The sequence below is a fragment of the Callithrix jacchus genome, chromosome 21, assembly GCF_049354715.1.
Source record: "Callithrix jacchus isolate 240 chromosome 21, calJac240_pri, whole genome shotgun sequence".
In the NCBI taxonomy this organism is placed as follows: Eukaryota; Metazoa; Chordata; class Mammalia; order Primates; family Cebidae; genus Callithrix; species Callithrix jacchus.
In genome coordinates this window covers 32,724,431-32,748,797 of record NC_133522.1, presented here as the reverse complement: position 1 = coordinate 32,748,797, position 24,367 = coordinate 32,724,431, and the positions used below count along the sequence as shown (strand labels likewise).

The window sequence follows — 24,367 nt, the reverse complement described above, 5'->3', positions numbered from 1 at the left end:
ACTAGCAGTACTAGGTGGTAAATACAGTAGCTCCTCCTGAGTTTGTTCAAATGCAATTGACTATTTAATGCAAAAACATATGACACTGTATGATGGCACATTCAATGGTTTAGATGTAATATTTAACATGACTAGCATAGGAGGGGAAAGGTTAATGGATCTATAAGATGATAAGGTTTCTATATTTCAGCTAAAATGATATAAAATTGATTCTAGGTGATGATGAAAAATTAAGTATATATTCTATAATCCCTAGAGCGTCCACTAAAAACAACAATAAAAAACTACAGAGAAAGATAGCCAAAATCATAGTAGATAAATTAAAATGGATTCTAATAAATATTCTAATAACTGAAAGGAAGGCAGAAAAGGAGAATCAGAGGAATGATAAACAGGGGGAACAAACAGAAAGCAAATCATAAAATGACAGACCTAAATTCAAACATAGATCAATAAGTACATTGATGGTCTAAACATGCCAGTAAAAACAGCAAATGGATTTTGTTTTGAACTGACTCAAATAAATGCTATTCACTTCAACTCTACCGAAATACATAAGTTAAGTAAAAAGATGGAAAAAGATATGCCATGCAAACATTAATCAAAAGAAAGCAGGAGTGGCTGATCAAGTGCACTTAACAACTTGCGGACATTGTAGGTTCCATTCTGGACCATCAAAATAAGCCAAATATGGCAACAAGGCAAGTCACATGACTTTTTTGGTTTCTTGGTATTTATAAAAGTTGTTTATACTCTATTAGTGTGCAGTAGCATCGTGGCTGAAAAAAAGCAATGTACACAAGTTGTAATTTTTGGCTGGCAGAGGGTCTTGCTTTGATGCTAATGGCTGCTGACTGATCAAGGTGGTGGTTGCTGAAAATTGGGGTGGCTTTGAAAAATTTTAAAAATAAGACAGCAATGGAGTCGGCTATATTAACTGAAGTTGACTCCTCCTTTCATGAAAGATTTCTCTACAGGATGCAATGCTTTTTGGTAGCATTTGACCCACCATAGAACTTCTTTCAAAATTGGAATCAATCCTTCTAAACCCTACTGCTGCTTTATCGACTAAGTTTGTGTAATATTCTACATCCTCTGTTGTCATTCCCACAGTGTTCACAGCATTTTCACCAGGAGTAGATTCCATCTCACAAAATGACTTTTTTGCTATTCCATAAGAATTAACTCCTGATTTCTTCAAGTTTTATTATAAGACAGCAGCAATTCAGTCACATCTTCCATCTCCACTGTTAATTCTAGTTCCCTTGATGTTCACTATAGCTGGAGTTACTTCCTCTACCAAAGTCTTGAACCCATCAAAGTCTTCCATGAGGGCTGGAATAAATTTCTTTCAAACTTCTATTAATGTTGATAATTTAACCTCCACCCATGAATTACAATGTTCTTAGTGACATCTAGAATGGCGAATCTTTTAGGTTTCCAATTTACTTTGCCCAGATCCATCACAGGAATCACTGTGTGGCAGTTATAGCATTACAAAATATAGTTCTTAATTACAAAGTCTTAGAAGTCAAAATGACGCTGTGATCCACGGAGTACAGAATGGATTTTGCGTTAGCAGACATGAAGGCAGCATTAATCTCCTTGAACATCTCCATCGGAGCTCTTGGGTGACCAGATCCATTGTCAAAGAGCAGTAATATTTTGAAAAGTATCTTTCTTCTTGAGCAGTTCTCAGTTATAGTCTTCAGATATTCAGTAAACCATACTGTAAACAGACATGCTGCCATATGGGCTTTGTTGAGCATAGGCAGAGTAGATTTAGCACAGTTCTTAAGGATCCTTAAGTTTTCAGAATATTCAGTGGCTTCAGCCACATTAGCCTTGGACAAGAGGGTCACCCTGTCCTTTGAAGCTTTGAAGCCAGACATTGACTTTTTTGCTGTAGCTAGGAAAGTCCTAGATGGTATCTTCTTCCAATAGAAGTCTGTTTCATCTACACTGAAAATATATTGTTTAATGTAGCCACGTTTATCAATGATCTGAGCTAGATCTTCTGGAAAACTTGACACAGTTTCTACGTCAGCATTTGCCGTTTCGCATTGTATGTTTCTTTATGGAGGTTGCTTCTATCCTTAAACCTCATGAAGCAACTCTTGTAGCATTTAACTTTCCTTCTGCAGTTTCCTTACCTCTGTCAACCTTCACAAAATTGCAGAGTTAAGGCCTTGCTCCAGATTAGGCTTTTGCTTAAGGGAATGTTGTGGCTCCTTTGATCTTCTATGCAGATCACTTTTGCTTTCTTATCATTGGTGTGTTCACTGGAGTAGCACTTTTAATTTCCTTCAAGAACTTTTCCTCTGCTTGCACAGCTTGGCTCTCTGATGCAGGAGTCAGCTTCTGGCTTGTCTCAGCCTTCAACTTGCCTTCCTCACTAAGCTTAACCATTTAAAGTGAGAAACATTTTACACTTCCTTTTATTTTAACACGTAGAGGCCATTGTATAGTTATTAACTGGCCTAATTTCAATATTGTTGTGTTTCTGGGAATAGGGAGGCCTCAGGGGAGAGAGAAAGATTGGGAACGGCTGGCCAATGGAGCAGCCAGAACACACAGAGTATTTATCAATTAAGTTCGCGGTCTTATAGAGGTGCAGTTTATGGTGCCCCAAACTAATTACGATAGTAACATCATCAAAGATCACTGATCACAATCCCCATAACAGATATCATGAAAAAGAGATATGATTTGAAAGTTTGAAATGTTATGAAAATTACCAAAATGTAACACAGAAACACAAAGCGAGCATATGCTGTTGGAAAAACTGTGCCGGTAGACCTGCTCAATGAAGCGTTGCCACAGATCTCAATTCATGAATAATATAATATCTTTGAAAGTCAGTAAAGTGAAGCCCCATAAAATGAGGTCTGCATGGAACTTTTTAAAAGTCACCTGAAAAGGGAAAAAGAACCATCTGTTTCTATTGACTTACATACAGGGTAAAAGGAAACTATTTGCGTTTTTTTCTTATTCTTTTTAAATTTTCGGAGTTGTGTCAGTAGATTACAAATAATACCATAGAAGCTTATCTTTACTTTACCGTAATTCTAAACCACTTAGAAACTTGACAGTCCCTGTACATGTACAAACACCTCAATTAGAATTTGAGATCTTTGAGGATCTGGCCCACACTCTACTTTTCTATAGTGCACCAAATACCCATTGCAACCATGGTAGAAATGTCAATTTAATATACAGCATATAGAGTGTCCCCTGTAGGTGACATGACATGAAAACAAAGACACAGAAATAGAAAATTAAAAATGTTGAAAATTAAATTTTGTGATAAAAATGACTAAAATAATTCATTTAAATTAGGTTTATCAAGAGAAATATACAGTTTCCTATGAGGTGTGGGAAAGAATTTGGGAAGGGAAAGGAATGTCATATTAAAATGAACACTCTTTAATCACTGGCAGGCTTCCCAGCTATGTTCATACATTTTTAAAAATTCATTAAACTTTTTAAAAGAATGATCCTGGCTCTTTTCTTCTAGTCTAAATATTTATGAGAAGGGAGTGCTCACATAGAACTGTAGAACCCCAAAATTTATTTTTTTCTGGGTACAGGAAGAAAGTAGTACATGAAGGAAAAGAGTTTATCCTGGAGCAATTTATCCTAAGCCAGTAAAACCTGCTCTATTTTTCAGATTATTCCTCTAGGAAGACTAACCCCTATGTGTGTCAATTCGTCAATGGTCTGATTTAAAGATCTGCAAAACTTGTAGTTTCTTTTTCTTTTTTCCTTTACTGCATCATTTGTTTCAAACAACACTTTTAAGCCTATATTTGCATACAAGGAACAAAAACATTTATCATACGTATTCCTTTCTTAAATTGCATTCAAGCTTTTAAACGTCTTGCAGTTGTAAACGCTAGACCTTGATTATGTCTATTCAGTGAAAAGTAGATATTTCACAGAATTTAAATTCGTTTAAATTAGAGATTCTCAAACTTTAGTATGCACTAAAATCATCTAGAAGTGCTTTCCAAAAATAACACTTTCCCAGAGTCTAATCTAGAATTTCAGATTCAACAGGTGCAAAATGGGGGTAGAAAATCTATGTTATTATTAATTATCCCTCACTAGGAGATTCTGAAACAAATAACCCTTGGATCAGATAAACCGCACCGGCTGGGCTTGGTGGCTCATGCCTGTAATCCCAGCATTTTGGGATGTTGATGTGGGAGGATAGCTTGAGGCTAGAAGTTTTTAATACCAACCCGGACAGTACAGCAAGACTTCATCTCTATAAAAAATGAAAAAATTAGCCAGATGTGATGACACACACCTGTGATCTCAGCTACTCAGGAGGCTGAGGCAGGAGCATTGCTTGAGCACAGGAGTTCGAGGCTGCAATGAGCCATGCTCATGCCACTGCACTCCATCCTGGGCACAGAGCAAGACCCTTTCTCTTAAAAAAAAAATAATAATAATTAGACAAATAAATAAACTTTACCAAAAAAACATTTTATTGTATACTTCTATTATCTTATTTATCAATTAAGAGATACAATCAAACCATCATTTCATAAACTGTAACTTCTTTGCACTTATATAGACCTATGTAAAGGGTTATTTTAAATTACCATGGTAAATATATTCAGAAATATTGAAACTAATACACTATAAAATTCATTTTTGTTTGATCAAAGTGATTGAATAGATAAGGGAGACCCATGGGTTCTCAGTAAGACCGCAAACAAATTTACAAAGCTTTGCCTCTGCCAAAAATAAGTGATAAAAGAATGTGATTTAATAGATGTAAAATAGTGATAACAGTAGAATCTGCCCCATACGTTGCTACAAGGTTTAAGTGAGTTTTACTTACGAACCACTGAGAACAGCAGCTGGCACTCAGTAATTTTTAGCTACCTTCTATTCTTCTCTAATGTATGTCTTCGTTACATGATGGGTAAACCAGGGAATGCTATTAGTATAACAGGGAAGTTGTATTGGTTGAAAATGAGTTTTCCCTGGCAATGGGAGCTAAAAAAAAAAAAAAAAAAAAAAGTGGAAATAGAATTACAGCTTTCAGCTGAAAGGGACAAAACCCTTAGCCGGAAAAGGTTTCCCTTTGCCCTCTGAAGGTCCATTGAAAATCTTCTGACAAAAGTCACATTAATAGGAGAAATGGCATATAAAATTATTAATGCAAATAGAATAGAATCATAGAATGATGGCCCCACCACACATTGCAGTACAGATGGTTATATACTCTTCTTTTCAGGAGTAAGGGAGATGGGGAAGTATAGATCGTTTTATGGGAATAGTAAATGGTTTTTAGGCAAATTAAATGGGCTTAAAGAACATACAATGTCCTGGGACAGAGTCTCTGGGCCCACAGAACAGACAATGGGTTTGTGACAAAAGTCTGTCCAAGTGTGTTGACAGACTTCAGTCTTTGTTCTTCCCATATGACTTCAGTTAATGAAAAATCAGGGACGGGACCATAGGTAATTGTTTCTTTCCTTTGGCGAGTCTGGACTTTAGCCACATTAGGGAACTTCAGGGACCAACTTCATCCTGTGCTTGGGGAGAGACAGGGGATTGAGAGACAAGAGTGGGGAGAAGGTCAGAGTGTCCTTGAAACTTCTTCCGTTCAATATGTCAAAACACCATGTTTTAGGGGATCACTTTCTGAGCCTGAAACATTATACAGCCTGGACCCCTCTGTGTTTGATTTCAAGAAAAATAAAAAAGAGTCCTTGCACCCTGGCTCCCTAACCAGAAAAATGCACCTTCAACCTTGCTCAGCTCTTGACTTCTGGCAAGGTGCACTTCCTCTTGTGCTCAGGGCCCACTTCCGCCTTCATTGTCTAGATGCTGGGAAGCTGGCATTTCCACTGGGTTGTTTTTGTGCCTTTTAAATGTCCTCTGAAGCCACAATGAACTTCCTCCCTGAGCTGGGCAAGTTATTTCCTGACATATCCATTATTGTTGCTGCAGTGCTGTAAGCAGAGTAGAATCTATTGAGACGTTAATAAAGCTTTTTCTCTTGGGTTCCTGTCTCGAATGGGCTTCTTCCTTACACCTAAGAGGGTGCATTCCCTCTTAGGTCATGCATTTTGAAGGACTTGCAAAAGTAAGGTACTTAAATTATCTCTTTCAATACTGGGGTCTCTTTCTATTTCAATTTTCTCTCCCAAGAGGCTTTAAAATGACTGCAACATTTGGGGGTTCCAGTTGGGGGAAGTGGAATTGTGACTAAATTTAGCCTGCGTTTAGTACATAGGTAGGTCATAATCACTTCCATGTATACTTAAATTATTGCTGGCAATTCAAATATAGGAATCGCTCCCAAGTATGATCAACAGCCACTGCACCAACTCATTCAGTATTCTGATGCCTAGAGGAAAAGCAAGGTCAGATGGCAACATGAATGTGTGATCAAAGTGACTCCAATAGCTAAGCAGAATGGAAGGGTATAGGTGGTGATGAAGAAACAAGGTTCAGAATAGGAGCCAGAAGAGAATCTGTGGCCCAGTTCTTTCAAATACAATATTACTGCTTGTATTTGAAAGAAATCTAATAGAAGTTTTCTCCAATTTGCTAACAATTCTTTATATTTACATATCACCACTAACATGCTGTGAGGCTAAAAAAAAGAATTTTTTAAACCATGAATACCCAAAAGCCAATTACAATCCATCATGTTAGAGGAAATACTACGTTATCTTTCTCTTCTCTGTTTGGAAAAAGATACTACGAAGTTGTAGTCACATGAAAAGGAGCTCAAAAAATTTGCAACCAAGAAAATACTGCAATGCATGTAAGAATGTACCCTGCTGAGTTATGGCAGGCAGGTAATCTGTTTTCTTAAAGAGGGTCCCCACAATTTTATAGGCTTCAGACGAGGAAATAAAAACCCACCACTGACTCTGGAAGTACAAATCCACAACTAACAAGTTGCATGGATTTTAACTGCTCTGCCTCAAATATGTCTTTCCTATAATTCCTATTATATTTAATTTATGATATTATAGAACTTTTGTTTTTGTTTTGTTATTTTCAGGAGTTCATACATCATGTTATAGCAGAATCATTTGTTATTGTTATTACAATTATTGGCTCTTACCATAAAGAGAAAGGGATATATGTAACCAAACTGTCTCAATAATAGAAAGAGCTCTTTAAAATATAATTACATCTTCTATTTTGTTTTTCTAAACTGCATTTTGAGAAAATCTTAAGAGAATTAAAGATCACAGAAATATTGCCATAACTTTTGCCTCAAGATTTACAACTAAACAGATCACAGTTCTCCTGGTACATTTACTGAACTTGAATTTTATTTTGAAAGTTACAAAAAATTTCTTCATTTATTTTGCTTCAGAAATCTCTGATATCCAACCTGGACAGCAAGATCCATGTCTCGCCTAAGAAAACACCATATTTATGTGCTTATTTAAATTGTATAAATTATCTGTTTCATGGCTCAATTATTGAGAAGTGGATAGTGTAAACTATCTTATTTAATTAAGAATAAGCATCTTACTAACTGGAAGGTAGAAACCATTACACAGTGCAACTGTTTGCCTGTGCTGTCACTCATTAACTTTGCCACCTTGGAATTAAACATTCGGGTTGCTTATTATTATCTTTCTATGAGAAAAGAAAATGAAGAAGCCTGAAGGATAGAGTGAGGGGGATGTTACTTTCCACTGGGTGGTCAGGGATGAACACAGAAGAAGCCCTGAGGAGGTGACATCTGAGTAGAGAACAGAACAAAATAACTAAGTCATCCACCTGAATATGTACAACAATTTCCCTCTACCAAGTGGGAGGCAAATCCAGAGACCCTAAACAGGCAATGATAAATGAGAAAATTGAACTTAAAAAATAAAATAGCTCAAAGTAACACAAATATTTTGCATTTGTAATAAAATACATTATATAATTTTAATACAAATTTAATATATTTATCAAATTAGGAATTTTAAAGGGAATGGTATATCTAGTAGAGAAATTTTGTCATTTTATGTGTTCTGAAACATTTAACCTACTCTGAAATTATTTGGGTGTTTAGGTAAATTATCCTTTACGTGTCATTTTATACTCAAATAATAATTTATCTCTGTTGTTGTTGTTGTTGTTGTTGTTGTTGTTGTTGTTGTTAAGACAGGGTCTCACTCTGTTGCCCAGGCTGGAGTGCAGTGGTGTAATCACAGTTTCTTTGTCCAGACTAGGCTCCACCTCAACCTCCCAAAGTGCTGGGATTATGGCGTGAGTCACTGCTCTCAATCTATCTTATTATTTAAATATTTAAACCCATATATCCACAATACATAAACGTAGAAATAAATGTGATTTTTTTCTTATTAGATCATCCTTTAAAATTTATTTAAATAATGTTTAAGAATTTTAATACAGTTATCTTTCCTCTGACATTATCAGAGGAAAGATAATTGTATTAGTCAGTATCTCTTCAGTGTCACCAGGATGCATCAGTGTATACCCTTCAAAAGTATCATTAGAGATGAACCGTGACTGTAAACTTTATGAAATTTAGTTTTATAAGTCAAAGGAAATTTATAAACATGGCATTCTTATTGTAGACATTTAGCTAATAAATCCTAAATAAGTTTTGATTTATAAATTCTTTTACTGCCCTTGGGATTCAGGTGACTGATTTATGAGTCAGTACGCTTAAAATCTATAATTTGATCAGGCATAAATCTTTATTCTACAATTTCGGTTTTAACATGTGATTCATAAATCCTGGTCAGTGTCAGTGTTTTGTTTTCTAAGTGCTCTGCATTTAACAGCGAGTCTCATACGTTCATATTTTAGGGTTTTGACAACTAAAAGTGATTATTCGTACAGAATTCAAGTAAAGAAAAACAGCAGCTGAACAGTTTTCCTGTATCCTGGTGGGTAGATTAGTAGAAGTGAGCTTTAAATTTATTAATGATCTCAAAGTGTTTTAGCCTTAAGAATCATAAAATATTCCTCTTGACTGTATCTGTCAGACAGTTAGAAATGGTGTGTTAGTGACAAGTTGTCTTCTAATATTTAATCTCTCTTATCTAATATGAATAGAAATCTAATAGAGCACAATGGCTTTCCAGGGTAAGCACTACAATCCTAGCCCTCCTTACAGCTATGTGTGACCATTTTATTTTTCATTTTTATTTTTTGAGATGGAGTCTCACTCTGTCGCCCAGGCTGGAGTGCAGTGGTGTGTTCTTGGCTCACTGCAACCTCCACCTCCCAGACTCAAGGGATTCTCCTGCCTCAGCCTTTTGAGTAGCTGGGATTACAGGAGTCGCCACCACGCCCTAATTTTGTATTTTTGAGCAGAGACGGGGTTTCACTTTGTTGGTAAGGCCGGTCTAGAACTCCAAACCTCAGGTGATCCACCTGCCTCGGCCTCCCAAAGTGCTGGGATTACAGGCTTGAGCCTCTGCACCCGGCTATATGTGACCATTTAACTAACTTCAGCCAATGGTGTGTGAGCAGAGGTGATTTTGTGCAACATCAGTACTTGCTTTGGCTGGAGTGCCAGAGCAGCACAGGTCCCAGTGCAGAAAGAAAGGAACCCAGGCCCCTGACATGTGGGTGCTATCGTTTGAGCCCTGCCGCACTTAAGCCTGGACAGATAGATGAAGGAAAAAACAACTTATAATTTGTTTTTGAAAAAGACTATTTGACCGTCTCTTTCTCCACTGAATTGAATATCATAAGTTCTTTTTAATTTTTATTTTTAAGTTCTGGGGTATGTATGCAGGTTTGTTACATAGGTAAGCATGTGCCATGGTGGTTTGCTGCACCTGTCAACCCACCACTTAGGTATTAAGCCCAGCATGCATTAGCTATTTTTCCTATTGCTAACAGGAAAAAATATTAGCAATTTTTTGCTAATACTTTTATTAGCCAATAATAAATGACACCACCAATCCCCCAACAAGCCCCAGGGTGTGTTGTCCCCCTCCCTGGGTCCCTGTGTTCTCGTTCAGCTCCAACTTATAAGTGAGAACATTCAGTGTTTGGTTTTCTGTTCCCATGTTAGTTTGCTGAGGAATTTTAAAGACTTTAACTTGAATCTTTTTAGAGCAGACAAACATTCTTTAACTTTTCAAAAAATTATGTTGAATATATCATTTTTTAGGCATTGTGCTAAACACTGTGAAAATGAAGGTACATGCCATTCAGTCCTTACCTTTGTTAAATGTATTCCTAAATAGTAATTTGTTTCTCAACACTCTACTACATGGAATTGTTATTAATTTTGTTTACTAGTTGTTTGCTGCTGTAGAGTATGAAAATACAATTGGTGTTAGTGTATTGATTGTATATATGACGTTACTAAATTCACTTTGTAATTCTAGTAGTTATTGTATACGTTGATTAGGATTTTCTATGTAAAAAATGTTATCTGCAAATAGAGAGTTTTACTTCTTTCTGATCTGTATGCCTTTTCATTCTTTTTTGTTTTTACTTTATTTCCCTAGAAATACTGAATAGAACTTGTTGAAGTAGATATCTTTGCCTTGTTCGGGAACATAGGAAAAAAACAATTAAGTATGACAACAATTATAATGTTTTTCATTGATTCCCTTTATTGGATTGAGGAAATTTCTTCTGTACCTCATTTGCTGATACTGTAATGAATGGAATTTGAATTTAATCAAACACTTTTTGCATCTATTGAAATGACTGCATGTTTAGCTCTCTTGTAAGGTTAAATATATTGATTAATTTTCAAAATTTAAAATATGCTTGCATTCCTGGGAAAATCTCTATCTCTCTTGGTCTCCCACCCCCATCTATCCCCCCGCCCACCTTCTTATTTCTTATGCTGCTTATGTTGCATGGTATAATAGTATATCTTCCCTGCCTTTAAGAGAGTCTCTGTATTTGGAGGGCATCTACTTGAATCTTTGTATTCAAAGTATCTTTCATGTAGACAACAAGTAGTTCATGCTTTTTAAGTAATTCTGACAGTCTCTGCCTCGTTTCCTATTGACGTGGAGGGATTTGGGGCTTTCAGCTTACTCTTACCTTTTCTGTTTGTCTCACTTGTTTTGTGTTTCCTTCATGCTTCTCTCCTGCTACTTTTGAGTTAATTGAAATTACTTTTAGAATTCCATTTTAATGTTTCTCTTGGCTTTTTAGCTTACCACTTTGTTTTGTTATTTCAGTGGTGCCCTAAAGATTGCAATATGCACCCTTAATTTCTCTACTGAAAGTTAAGTACTCCTTCTCATATAATGTAATAACTGCGATCTTATAGATCTTTTACCTCCTGTAATTTATTAGGTATTTTCATGTTTATTGTGTAATATACTATGCATACTATTATTTTCATTTTAAACAATCATAACTACTTTAAGGCAATTAAAATCTGAAATTTTATCTGATCTCATTCCCCTATTGCATGAAGAACATCTGTTAGATTTTCTCATAGGGCAAGTCCACCTGAGAAGAGTTACCAAGGTTTTTGTTCATCTGAAATGCCTTTGTGTCATCTTCATTTCTGAAAGTTATTTTTGCTTCACACAGAATTTTAGGTTACAGTGTGTTGCTTTCATTTGGCACTTTTAAAGATGTCATTACACTGTTTTCCGGCCACATTGTTTCTGCTGCGATATCAGTGGTGATTTGTATTTTTGTTCTTATATATGTAATCTGTCTTTTTTCTCTGGATGCTTTCAAGACTCTCTTTATTTTTTGTTTTTATCAATTGAATTGTGATATTTTCAAGGTGTCTTTTCTCTCTTTATACTACACAGGATACCTGAGGTTTTTGAGTCTGTCAAATGGGGTAATTTTTATACATTCTTTCTTCAGACGTTGGGTTTTACCTGTTCCTGCCTCTCATCTCCTTCTAAAACTCCACATGCATTAGATTTTGATATATCCCCATAGTCACTGAGATTCTAGTTTTTAAAATATTTTTTCTCTGTTCTCTAGATTGTACAGCTTTGATTGTCTTCCAAGTCACTGACTCTTCTTTCACCCTAACATCTTGATAAGCCCATACAAATGAACTTTATTTTGTTTCAGATATTTTATTCCTCATTTCTAGAATTTCCATTTGGTTCTTTTTCATAGGTGCAATCTCTCTGATGAGATTTTCTGTATATTCATTCATCACAAAAATATTTTACTTTATACCCTTGAGCACAGTTATAATAGCTACATTAAAATCCTTGCTAGCCAATTCTAACATCTGGTTCATTTCAGGATCGGTTTCTTTAACTGCCTTTCCTCTTGATTATGTATGGAGTAATGTGGGATTACACCCTGGACATTTTTTAAAAAATACACTGCAGAGACTGGATTCTGTTATTTCTCTGATTTTATTTGTCTGTTTTATTTGTAGTTAATTTAGATGGACTCAAATCCATTTTGTGTCACTCCTGCAGTGGGTAACTTCTAAAGTCTTTGTTAAGTTCTTTTTTAGCCTTAGATGGGCTGCTGGGAGTATGCCCCAGGCATGTATAGTGTAGAGGTCATCCTAAGATTTTCTGCAGAGTTTATGTGCAAAATATGATGCTCTGCCCTGTGTAGTTTCTCCTTTCCCTGATTTCCCCTCTCACTTTCCATCTGCTATCGTAGTTCCAAACTCTTTCCTCTGGTTCTTAAAACCAGTGCACTGCAAGAGTTTCTGTTCAGGATTTAGCTAACTTGCTTTTTCTGATTGGGGCATGCCTTTAGCCAAAAAGCTCTATCAATGGAACACTCACTCAGCTCCAGTTCCTTCTTCCCACTTTTGATTCACTTTCAATTTATGCTGGCTTTGGGTTTCTTTCCAGGGATTTCAGGGAGTTTTTATATTTTCTTAAGAGCTTGCAGTTGTGATCTTTGGTAGCGTTGTACTAATGAAAGCTATTGCACTTCTACCATTCTACCAAAAAAGAAGGTATGTACATCCTTTTGAAGAATTCATAGTCTAATATCTATACAGAAAGGCTAAAATCATCTAGACTCTAGAGTCTGGGAAAAGTTATTTTAAGAAATGATTTCCTTAAAACACAAAAAAAGATGCTACCTTAAAGTGACATTGCACATCAACCTTGTATTTCCTCTTACTTTTATGTTAAATCAGAGAAAAGGAGATATACTATTATGAGAGGGAAAAATATGAACCCAAACATATTTAAATGCTACTTATGAATGCATTAAGGCTTCTGGTTAAATAACATAGGTTGAATACAAATGTCTATCTGTACTTCCTCCTGAGTCTTCACAAAGCAATGACAGAAAAGGAACTTAGGGAAAAAAAATACCTCACAAGGACAAAAAGAAGATGCCAGACAAAAGAAGCAACATTTTGAAATCTGGGAAATAGTTTAACCACTGGGAGCTGTTTTAGACTAGAGAACACAGAGATCTCAGTATGCTGAGGCAGAATGCCAAAAAGCTAATCATTTCAACACAAAGCTACAGAAATCCTCAGGGATTGGAAACAACTGCTGCTTTAAAGGCAGGTGTGCAAAAATGGGAACGAAAACTGAAATATGGATTAAAGAGCTTTCAAATAGGAGTTTGACTCTCCCTAATGCATCAAGAGGAAACCAAGGGTCTATTTTTGGAGAGGTTTTATCAGAAAGTCTTTGAATTTGGAAGACAGCAAATAAATATATTTGAGGTCAGAGTGTGAGTTACTGTGCTGAAATCAGAGGGATTGTGGGAAAATCTTCCCACTGAAGAGAGATGTGTCCCCTACTTGGCTCGTGAAAGGCTCCTAGTCAGTTACATACTTAAGGTTGGAGATGGGTGAATTGCTTTCTAGAGAAATCCATTCATCCAGAGGTAAATCCTTACAGCAGGAATTTTTAACCAGTGGATCTGTGAACTTTAATGAGGACAATAATTTATTTTTATTTTAAAGTAACCTCTGAAAGTTAGCATTTCTGTCATCTCTGAATATAGGCAGTAAACCATCGTAGTGTAATCAGTACCTGTGACTTTGTGACCAATAAAAATCACAATTGTTTTCTTATCATGTTCTCCAAATTGCATTTTCACTCATCACTGTTTCAAAATTACCATAGTTATTAGATACAAATTTAAAGTGTATTAGACGGTGCATTAATAAAAGCACATATCACTATATCACAAATTTAATGGTTTAATAGTTTGATAACCAGATTATCATCTAACTGGTTTCATGCATTTAAAGACATAATTTTAAAACAGAATTCTAGACGTTATCAGGCTGCCATGACACGAAAAAGTTTAAGAACTTCTGAACTAGAGACACAGGTATTTGAATATTTCCCCAACTAAAAATATGATACCACACTAGCATACGTACAGTGAAATTCACAAATTAATAAACCACACTCATGCTTCCAAATGGGGTTTTTCTGAGCCTCACTTTTAAATATATATGACAGCTAAAGAAGGCCTGATATTTAATGAAAGTCTCTAGTATGGAAGATAGAGACAGAGCAAAACAAAATAGAATCAAATAAAGAAAAAAAGAGTGGTAAAAACAAAGTGGTGGAAAAATAAGCACATGAAAGAAACACTGTAATTAACATATTGAGAGAAATAAAAGACTATATTGTGTTCATAAAATAAGACCAGTACACTAAAGAATCAGGAGCTCTTGAAAACTAAATAAAGATAGATTCAATTAAAAATTCAACAGACAATTAGAAAATAATATTAAGGACCTATTACCCTTTTCCTTCTTCCAGAAAGGAGATGAAAAACTCGAAGACTGGAAGCAGAATTTTATCCACTACACCACCTCTTAGTAAACACCTTCCACCTTCCTCTTCTGCACGCTGACTCCACTGCAGTGTCACCATCCACACGCATTCAACTGTGCAATGACAAATTGTTGGAATTAAGGGAAGCTTAGAAACAAGTTAGTTGCAGTGAAAGCACCAGTAATGTGCTCTTTCCATAGACTGACATAGCTGATAAAGGTTCATCTCTATGGTGATCACTACGGTTGCTCACGGTCTTAGTCCATTCGGGCTGCTATAACAAAACAACATAGACTGGTTGCTTATAAATAACAGAAATTTACTTCTTGCAGTTCCCCAAACTGGAAAGTCCAAGATCAAGACATGGGCAGATTTGCTATCTGGGGAGGTTCCTCTTTCTTATAGATGGTGGCTTCTCCTCACTTGGTGGAACAGGGATAAGGTAGTTTTGTGAGGCCTGTTTTACAGGGGTGATAATCCCATTCTAATCATCTCCCAACAGACCCCACTTCCTGATACCATCAGATGGGTGACTAGGGGTCAACATGCGAATTTTAGGGGAACCTGAATATTCCGACTAGCACTCACCAAATATTTCTAGCTTTCTACTTACCAGGCTCATGTTTGGCTTGCTCCACCCTGCTGTAGTTTGGGGTTAAGCATTGCCCTTGACTTGCTTTGACTAGTGAAAGGTGCAGCACTTCTAGAGAGAAGTTCTCAGAGCTGGTTAATAACTTGACATGTGCTCTTTTCCGTAACAGTAAAGCCTCTGCCAGCCAGAATCACTGAGTACCAATAAAGAATGAAAGCTCCCTTTCTGCCTACCCAAGGTGGACGTAAAACTTGAGCAATAGATAAACCTTGATTGGCCCAAGCACTGAGAGCTTGAAGTTGTTAATATTGCAATAAAATCCAGAATCTCTACCGTCTACCTCCCTTCATCTGCTCTTTATGTGTTCTGAGTCATGAACCAAAAGAGGATGGCTACACAAAAGAACAGGACAGGAAAAGCAGACTTGGATCCCGTACTGTCTGAACAAACTTTCACCTTATGCGTGAGTACATTGGAGTACAGTTGGTTTAAGTTGAATCCATATCTGATTTCAGCACCACACAGTCTCTGAGTCGCTGCTTATGCCATTCTTTCTATCTGCTAAACTTTTCCCGATACCTTTTCCTATGCTCCTCAGTTAATCAACCTAGGCTCATCAATCACAACTCCTCCAACATCATAACCTAGGAAAACTCTGAATCCACGCACAGGTAAGATTCCTTACCTTATGGCCCTCCACTTAATGCCTTTCCATCACAGAACATATCAGTATTTATAATTGCATATTCTTGGCCTTTTTGACCAGGATTTCCATGAGTGCAGGATCTCTATCTGGGCCTGGCACACAGTAGGTAATATTTATTGAATCAATGAACAAGTAAATGTAGCATCCAGAAAACTGAGAATAACTCTAAAGCATATAGAAATGATGTCGTTTAGTGGAGGAGCATGCAGATCAAGGAACAGATGAAAACCGACCCAGTTAAAGGACTGTGATGCAGTGGTGCCCAGGTAACATCAAGATGCATAGACATTTCCAATGTGGTGTCTCAGGGCTGCTAGTGTTATAAAAATAGTGCATAAAAATCAAAGGGAAAAAGTTATCATTTTCTTTCTACCTAAGTATTGAATTTTAAAAGCAAAGCTTCAGGCTCTTTATAATCACATTAGGATGACTCTGGTTATGCTTTCCTGAAATGAAAACCTCTGAAGAATGGAGGAAATAGTGTTTAAAATGTACTTAGGTGACTTTCGTAGACCTTCCAAAAAAAAGTCTTAAGTTCCTGCCTTACCTGATTTTGAAATGTTATAATTTGACATCACTTCCTTTTGATATACTATTTTTTAAATCACACAGACTACAGACATACTCATTTATTAAAAGCATAATAACACGTCTCATGGAAAAGAAGGGCTTAATGCCTGTGCAGCTTTCAACAGTAGGTTATGTCTACCCCCTTGATATGGTTTGGCTCTGTGTCCCCACCCAAATCTCATGTTAAATTGTAATCCCCATGTGTCAGGAAGGTAGGAGGTGATTGAATCATGGGGGTGGACTTTGCCCTTGCTGTTCTTGTAATAGAGTTCTCATGAGATCTGGTTAGTTAAAAGTGTGTAGCAGCTCCACCATCACTCTCTCTCCTGCTGCCATGTGAAGACATGCTTACTTCACCTTCAACTTTCACCATGGTTATATGTTTCTTGAGGCCTCCCAGCTATGTTTCTTGTATGGCCTGAAGAACTGTGAGTCAATTAAACCTCTTTTCTTTATAAACTACCTAGTCACACGTTGTTCTGTATATCAGTGTGAGAACAGACAAATAGACCTCTTTCTCATGCTTCTCTGGCAACTTAGAGCTTAAGTGGCAAAGAAAGCATACAGACTCACTGATTTTTCACTGCATGAGTAAGGTACAAACATTATCCCATGGAGTTAGCTCAGAATTCACTCCACTCTTCAGCCTGATAGAAAAAAAGAAAAGAGGTTTAATTGACTCAGACTTCCACTGGCTGTACAGGAAGCACAGCTGGGGAGGACTCTGGAAACTTATAACTATGGTGGAAGGTGGAGGAGAAGCATTACTTTTCATGTTGGAGCAGGGGAGAGAGAGAGTGAAGGGAGAAATGCTGCACACTTTTGAACAACCAGATCTCATGAGAACTCTATCATGATAACAGCAAGAAGGAAGCGCAGTGATTCAATTCTCTCCCACCAGGCTCCTCCTTCAACATGTGGGGATTATAGTTTGACAGGTGATTTGGAGGGGGACACAGAGCCAAAACCATTGCAGTCATATTTAGGGGAAAGTACATGAGATAGACATTATTTTTATGGGAATTTCAGCTGCAGGATGAGCAGAACAGCTGTCAAGGAATAACACAATCTTGCAGTAGTCATTCAATCCAACTTCCCTGTGGTGAGCACAAGCCACTGATACAAAATGTTTGTGAAACCAATCAGAAGAGACATCCCTGGTGATCCAGGTGTTTTTGTTAGCATCATAATGGACTGGTATAAAAAGTTGCTCCTTGAAACAAGGAGGATGCAAGCTTTTGCGTATCACAGCAAATTTACACTTATGCATGCCTGCTGCATTAGCACAGCTCGGCACAGTTATTCTCTTTGGCATCCTCAATTACTGTAGGAGCTGTCTGATTGGCTGTAGTCAGTGTCTTTCTGGGCCACTAACACTGAAACGGTGATGTTGCATCATTGTTACAGACTTGTCCTAGTGTCAGATTTTTATCGGTGATGACCTTGGCAAACTTGTCAATGAAGTTCTCTGCTGCTTCATAATCAGCAGCTGTTTTATCACCACTGATCTTTTAAAATGTAATGCTATATCTTTTCTTAAATTTATGCTGCCAGCTGGTTGAATATTGAATTCCCTCAATTTTCAGATCATGATAGACCTGTTCATTTCATGATCACCATACAATTTATTGGCACGTGTTTACTGTGATGCTAATGAATTCACTCTTTCAATACATGATTGAGATTTTCATTTTAAGCCTTATGCAATATTTTCTATTTTTTAATTAACTTTTCACAGAACTTCACAAGTTTTCCTTATGTTTCTTCAAATTGTATATGCTGGTCATTCCAACACTGTGCTCTTCTGTAAGACATTTCACACTTATACCACTGTCCAGTTTCTCCAACAGCTTGAATTTCTGTGCTGTAGATAAGTATAAATGTTTTTTTTCTTTTTCATATCACTGTTATCCATAGGGGTATCTGTGGGGTTTTGTTTGTTTTTGTTTCTCTTTTTTTTAAATCATAAACTCAATCAAATGATAAGTCTGCAGGAGGTTTTTTTTTGACATTTTTGACAATATCTTTGCATCACAGAACAGAAAATTAGAAAAAATAAATAAGTAAATAAACAATGAGTGACAGGCATAGGTCTTGGTTTCATGTGGGGCATCATGGAGAACCTGCCATTGACATATCAGGTGTGCACCCTTTGTGGACATGCTTGTGTGGAAGAATCTGGGCATGCAAGGAAAAGCTATGTCACAGCTGAAGGAGGCTCAGAGGGTCTTTTTCCCCTTCAACGTGCTGAGTCAGCTGTGTTGTACACCTATGTTTTGAATGCAACCTGTCACATGAGTTCAGGTGTGGAATTATCCACTTGTGGTGTCATGTCAGTGCTCAACATTTTTGAATTTCAGAACATTTTGGATTACAGATTTTAAGATTAAGGATGCTCAACATATATGTTTGTGTGTATGTGTACATACATACCCATGCATGTTTTTATGTATATATATATATATACACACATATGTATATGTGTATATAGAGAGATATACACATACAGGCATACATATATATACACACACACGCACATATACATGTAACTTTATGCTTCCTATTGGTTCTGTTTTTTTCCGGAGAACCCTAATACACTAGTTGATGCTTTTTCATGAACAGTTTTTAAATGTGCTGTCTGTAATATGGGCAAAATAACAGGATCTTTAACTTCTAGATGCCAGTAAAATTTCTTTATTAAAAAATAACGTTATTATGGGCAAAACAATCATTCAGGCTGCTTGAGCAGATTGAATTCCATAAGAAGTTTCTCAACTGTGATGACTTTCAGAACATACAAACAAAACTGGCTGATAAAACTAAGCTTCACTGTAATATCCCAAATCATACAGCTTAGGTTTGCCCTAGTCTCTGATAGAAGAATGGTTTTCTTATTTGCTGTAGTTGTAGAGTTGCTTACCAACACTTATGTATGTCAACATATATCAGCACTTCTGTTGATATCTATCAGTGTTTCAACACATTTCATCATTGTCACTAGAAAAGATGGGACGGGTAGCCATAACATAAAGTTTTCAGGAAAGGTACTTTTGAACATAAACTATTCATTGTTACCAAAGGTCTAAGGGCTAACTCTGCAACCTCTCTGAATACACACCTCTGCCCCTCAATCATTCCAGCAAACAGCTAAGTGCTTAATAAGGTAAAATCCAATAGCATTGAACCACAGTGACCTGTGTCAAAAATAGCACTATGTACAGCTGATAATTTTTAATTAAATGAAATAGAGACTGATGATGTCATTCTTGGCTGCTGCAAACTGTGCTCCCCTATGCTTTCAGGATCCTCATTTATATGCACTATGCTACTGGTTCAGCTAGCCTTCAAATCTGCAAGACGGCACTTATTCCCAAACCATGCTAATGACTGCTACTGGATCCAGCAAAATCACACTTTGTACAGATTTAATCCATTTTAGGCAAAGCTAAGAGTTATCATTTGTAGTTGAAATTTATATAAAATTGTGGTTACCTGTTTTCTTCATGAATTACTTTACAAATGTCTTGCATGGCATTCGTTGAATGAGTGAGTGCTTCCAATATATACTATGTGACTCTGTTTATAAAAGGTGACTTATAGCCAGTTTATCAGAAATGCAATTATTTATTAAAACTCTGTATATTATTCTAAAAAAGATGCAGCATAATAAACATATGTAAGATTAACTAATGTGATAAACATAGAATGGACTTTGAGCTAGACATACGTGTATTCAAATTCCCACCTCTAAATGCTGCTTACTAAGTGACCTTAGGCAAGTTACTAATCTCCTCTGACTCTCACTTTATATGTTAGGAAACAGTGATAATACACATGTACTGGATGGTTGTGACAAAGAAGCACTATATGTAAAGTGTTAGTGTAAGTGCCTTCAGAAGGAAGAACTCAGTAATTATTTTAATCTCACCTGTGACCCTTTGTTTGCTTCTAATAATGGACTCTGTTTGTGTGAAACATACTAAAACAACAAAATTTTGTAGTGTTAGCCCACCCGGTCCAGAGAAATCTTTGTTGAAAAAGCTTATAAGAAATTTATTTGAATGATCCTCCATCTCTTACATTTTTTCTTCTCTTATGGCCACATACAATCAGTAACCAAGCTCCCATAACAGAAGGTCAAATAGATTTCTGATCAGGAAATTGCTCCTCTTTAAATATATAAATAATGATACCATCCAATAGATTGAACTGAGTCTCAGACTTTATTTTTCTCCCCCATTTCAAGTGCTTTACAAAGTTGCTGTGTTTGTCCATTCTTGTGTTGCTGTAAAGACTTGAGGCTGGGTAATTTATAGGGGAAAGAAATTTATTTTGGCTCATGGTTCTACAGGCTATACAGGAAGCATAGCACTGGCATCTTGTTCTGGTGAGGGCCTCAAGAAGCTTCCACTCATGGCAAAAGGCAAATGAGAAGCAGGCACATCATATAGTGAAAGAAGGGGCAAAAGAGAGAGAGCACAAAGGCTCCAGTCTCCTTTAAACAACCAGGTCTCACAGGAACTACCAGAGCAAGAACTCACTCCTTATCATGAGAACGGCACCAAGCCATTCCTGGGGGATGTGCTCCTCGACATAAACACCTCCCACTAGGCCCACCTCCAACACCAGGGATCACATTTCAACATGAGATTTGGAGGGGACACACATCCAAATCATATCAGTTGCATTAACAAATTTCTGTAAAATAGTATTTAATAGGAACTTCTAAAAGAAATCAAAGCTTTAAAATGTAAACCGTTTGAACTAAAAGCAGACATTCAGCTATTAACAAAAATGATAATATTTTTGGAATATGATGAATATTTTTATTTCTCTTCTGCGAAAATTGTTTTTCTGTAGTGATATTTGCTTCTTTTGATTGACGGTGGACCAAGATTTCTGCCAGAATGTCTATGGTTTTTTACTCATTAGTGTTGCTGCATTTTTTCTTTTAACTTTTATTTATAGAATCGCTATACTTTATTTCTATATGATATTTTTATGAAACAGTTCATTCTTTTGTCTTTTTTTTAAAGGTAATGATTCCTTAGCCTTCATTATCTCTGATTTTGCAGAATATTATATTTCTAGAAAACCAACAGGTGCACACACCCTCAGATCTATTATATTATTTGAAAAAAAAGATTCTCCTGGAACCTATAAAAGATTCTGATACCTCAAACCTGAATTTAGCTTTGAATTTGGCAGTGGTACTCCTTATACAATAGCAGTGTTCTGGAGGAGCTGAGCTTTCTTTATATATGATTCATCTGGCCATATTCAGGCAAAATAAAGAAATGTGCAAAAGCAGCAATGAAATGGAGTATATTCATGCCAACATAAACCGCTTTTACTTGATGATGAAAACACATCTATTCAATAATTGGTAATTGTCCATATAATGAACGATTTCTAAATTCAGAAAGAATATAAAAAGCTACCTATTTGGCAGGGGTTTTTTTTTTCTTTTTTTTGGTTGGCTTTCTAACCTTTGAGGTTTGTACAGCATTCGATCAGTAAAATTAAAAGTGATTTGACCTTATTTGGTTATGTAAGTTGGGTTATATTTTACATAATTAAAATGTATCAATAAAATTGATACACCCAATTTAACACAACTTCATGCCTTTAAAAAGAGACCATAATACTTGAGAAATTATGCCTGGTTAATTCCGAATTCCAAACCCTAGTTTATTGATGAGACTACTTATTTTGGTAATATTTTGGCCTGGGGAGAAAACAAGAGGGAAACTGGCAGTGCTTCTGGCCTTTGCTGTAGCTCTAATTTGTTCCAAATGTCCAAATGCTTTTATATATGTGTTTCTCATGCAGAACAGACTTACGTGGGATAGCCTAGCATCCCCTGACTTCTGATCACTCATGTTGTTAGCACACTTGCAAATTGGTAAGACAAAAAGGCCACAGCCTTTTCACCTTTAGGGCCAACTTGATTCATTGTAAGTGATTAATGTAGCTTTTGCCTTCTCTGAGGCAGGTATTGAGAATTAACAAGGCCACACTGTTTGGAGGACACATGATATGCTCCTAAGGGGTTCTTGAAATTTTATTTTGAGAGGAGTTTCACTCTTGTTACCCAGACTGTGCAATGGCGCGATCTCGGCTCACGGCAACCTCCGCCTCCTGGGTTCAGGCAATTCTCCTGCCTCAGCCTCCTGAATAGCTGGGATTACAGGCACGCGCCACCATGCCCAGCTAATTTTTTGTATTTTTAGTAGAGACGGAGTTTCACCATGTTGACCAGAATGGTCTCGATCTCTTGACCTCGTGATCCACCCACCTCGGCCTCCCAAAGTGCAGGGATTACAGGCTTGAGCCACCGCGCCCAACTGGGGTTCTTGAATTTTTAAATGCCTTTACAGTCCTTATTTCATTTGTCATCTAAAACCCTGAAGTACAGCAGAATTATCATACAACTTTAAGATTTAAAAAAAAAAAAAACATTTTTAACCAAAAGTTAAAGAGGTAAAGAGGCTTACACGGTGTTTACAAAATCACTTAGCTAATAAATCGTTGACTTGAGATTGGAACTTGGATTTTCTGAATCTTATAGCAGGATACAAAGGTGGAAGAAATATGTGTTCCTGGAATCCTTATTCAGCATTAGAGTTCATTCATTTCTTTTTCATTTGAAACAGTTGTTTTAAATATTATTGGAGTTATCATATTTATAAAATAATTCAAATGGTTGTCATAATCCTAACATGGAAGTAGCTTCTACTTTGCTAGTAAAAGGTTTAAAATGGAACTTTTGTAAAACAGTTAATTGTTTTAAACTTGTTTTTTGTTTGAGATGGTGTTTTGCTCTGTCGCCCAGGCTGGAGTACAGTGACACCATCTTGGCTCACTGCAAACTCCAGCTCCTAAGTTCAAGCGATTCTCAAGCCTCAGCCTCCCTAGTAGCTGGGATTGTAGGCATCCGCCACCATGCCCAGCTAGTTTTTGTATTTTTAGTAGAGACGGGGTTTCACCATGTTGGCCAGGCTGATTTCAAACTCCTAACCTCAGGTGATTCACCAACCTTGGCCTCCCAAAGTGCTGGTATTATGGGCGTGAGCCACTGTGCCCAGCCTTTTTTAACTTTTAAGTGCAGGGGTACATGTTTAGGTTTATTACACAGGTAAACTTGTATCATGGGGGCTTGTCGTATAGATTATTTCCTCATCTACGTAATAAGCCTAGTACCCATTATTTTTCCTGATCTCTCCCTCCTCACCCCCTCCACTCTCCAAAAGGCCCCAGTGTCCATTGTTCCTGTCTTTGTGTCTATGTGTTCTCATCATTTAGCTCCTACTTATAAGTGAGAACATGCAGTATTTGGTTTATTGTTCCTGCGCTAAATTACTAAGGATAATGGCCTCTGGCTCCATCCACATCAGTAAATTAGGAACTGCCTGTAACTAACTTTCAGCAAGCTTAAAAAAAAAATTCTTCATTCATTGCAAACCATACACAAAGTCAGCACAGTAAAATGATTCGTATGTAAGCAATGATTATAGGGATTCAGGGGGCAGGGTCACATAGCCCAGCATACCATTATTTAACAAGTGCATCCTTTCAGAAAACAGATAAACTTCCATTTAACTCAGTTAGTGCTATAAATTTGCTTATTAAATATCCTGTACACACATAAGAACTAAACCTCTTTTTAGTTAAAAAAAGTTACAGGGGTCAAAAATAAGATGAATATCTCCATGGACCAAAAATAGGAATAGAAATCTAAAGGTGTTAGTGCTGAAGCCTCTGGGGAAGGAAAAGGGCAGGGGCAGTAAGAATTAAATTCCAAAGTCC

At 36.7% G+C, this 24,367-nt stretch overlaps 1 protein-coding gene and 1 long non-coding RNA gene across 2 annotated transcripts in view; one reads left to right on the top strand and one right to left on the bottom strand.

The window, feature by feature from the left end:
* The window catches only part of CYYR1 (cysteine and tyrosine rich 1), a 111,114-nt gene that overhangs the window by 21,420 nt on the left and 65,327 nt on the right, over nucleotides 1–24,367 (top strand).
* The window catches only part of LOC118149967 (uncharacterized), a 102,785-nt gene continuing 93,314 nt past the window's right edge, over nucleotides 14,897–24,367 (bottom strand). The window contains exon 3 of the long non-coding RNA XR_013530708.1: nucleotides 14,897–14,964. This is a non-coding gene — a long non-coding RNA (uncharacterized LOC118149967). The remainder of the gene's footprint in view (nucleotides 14,965–24,367) is intronic.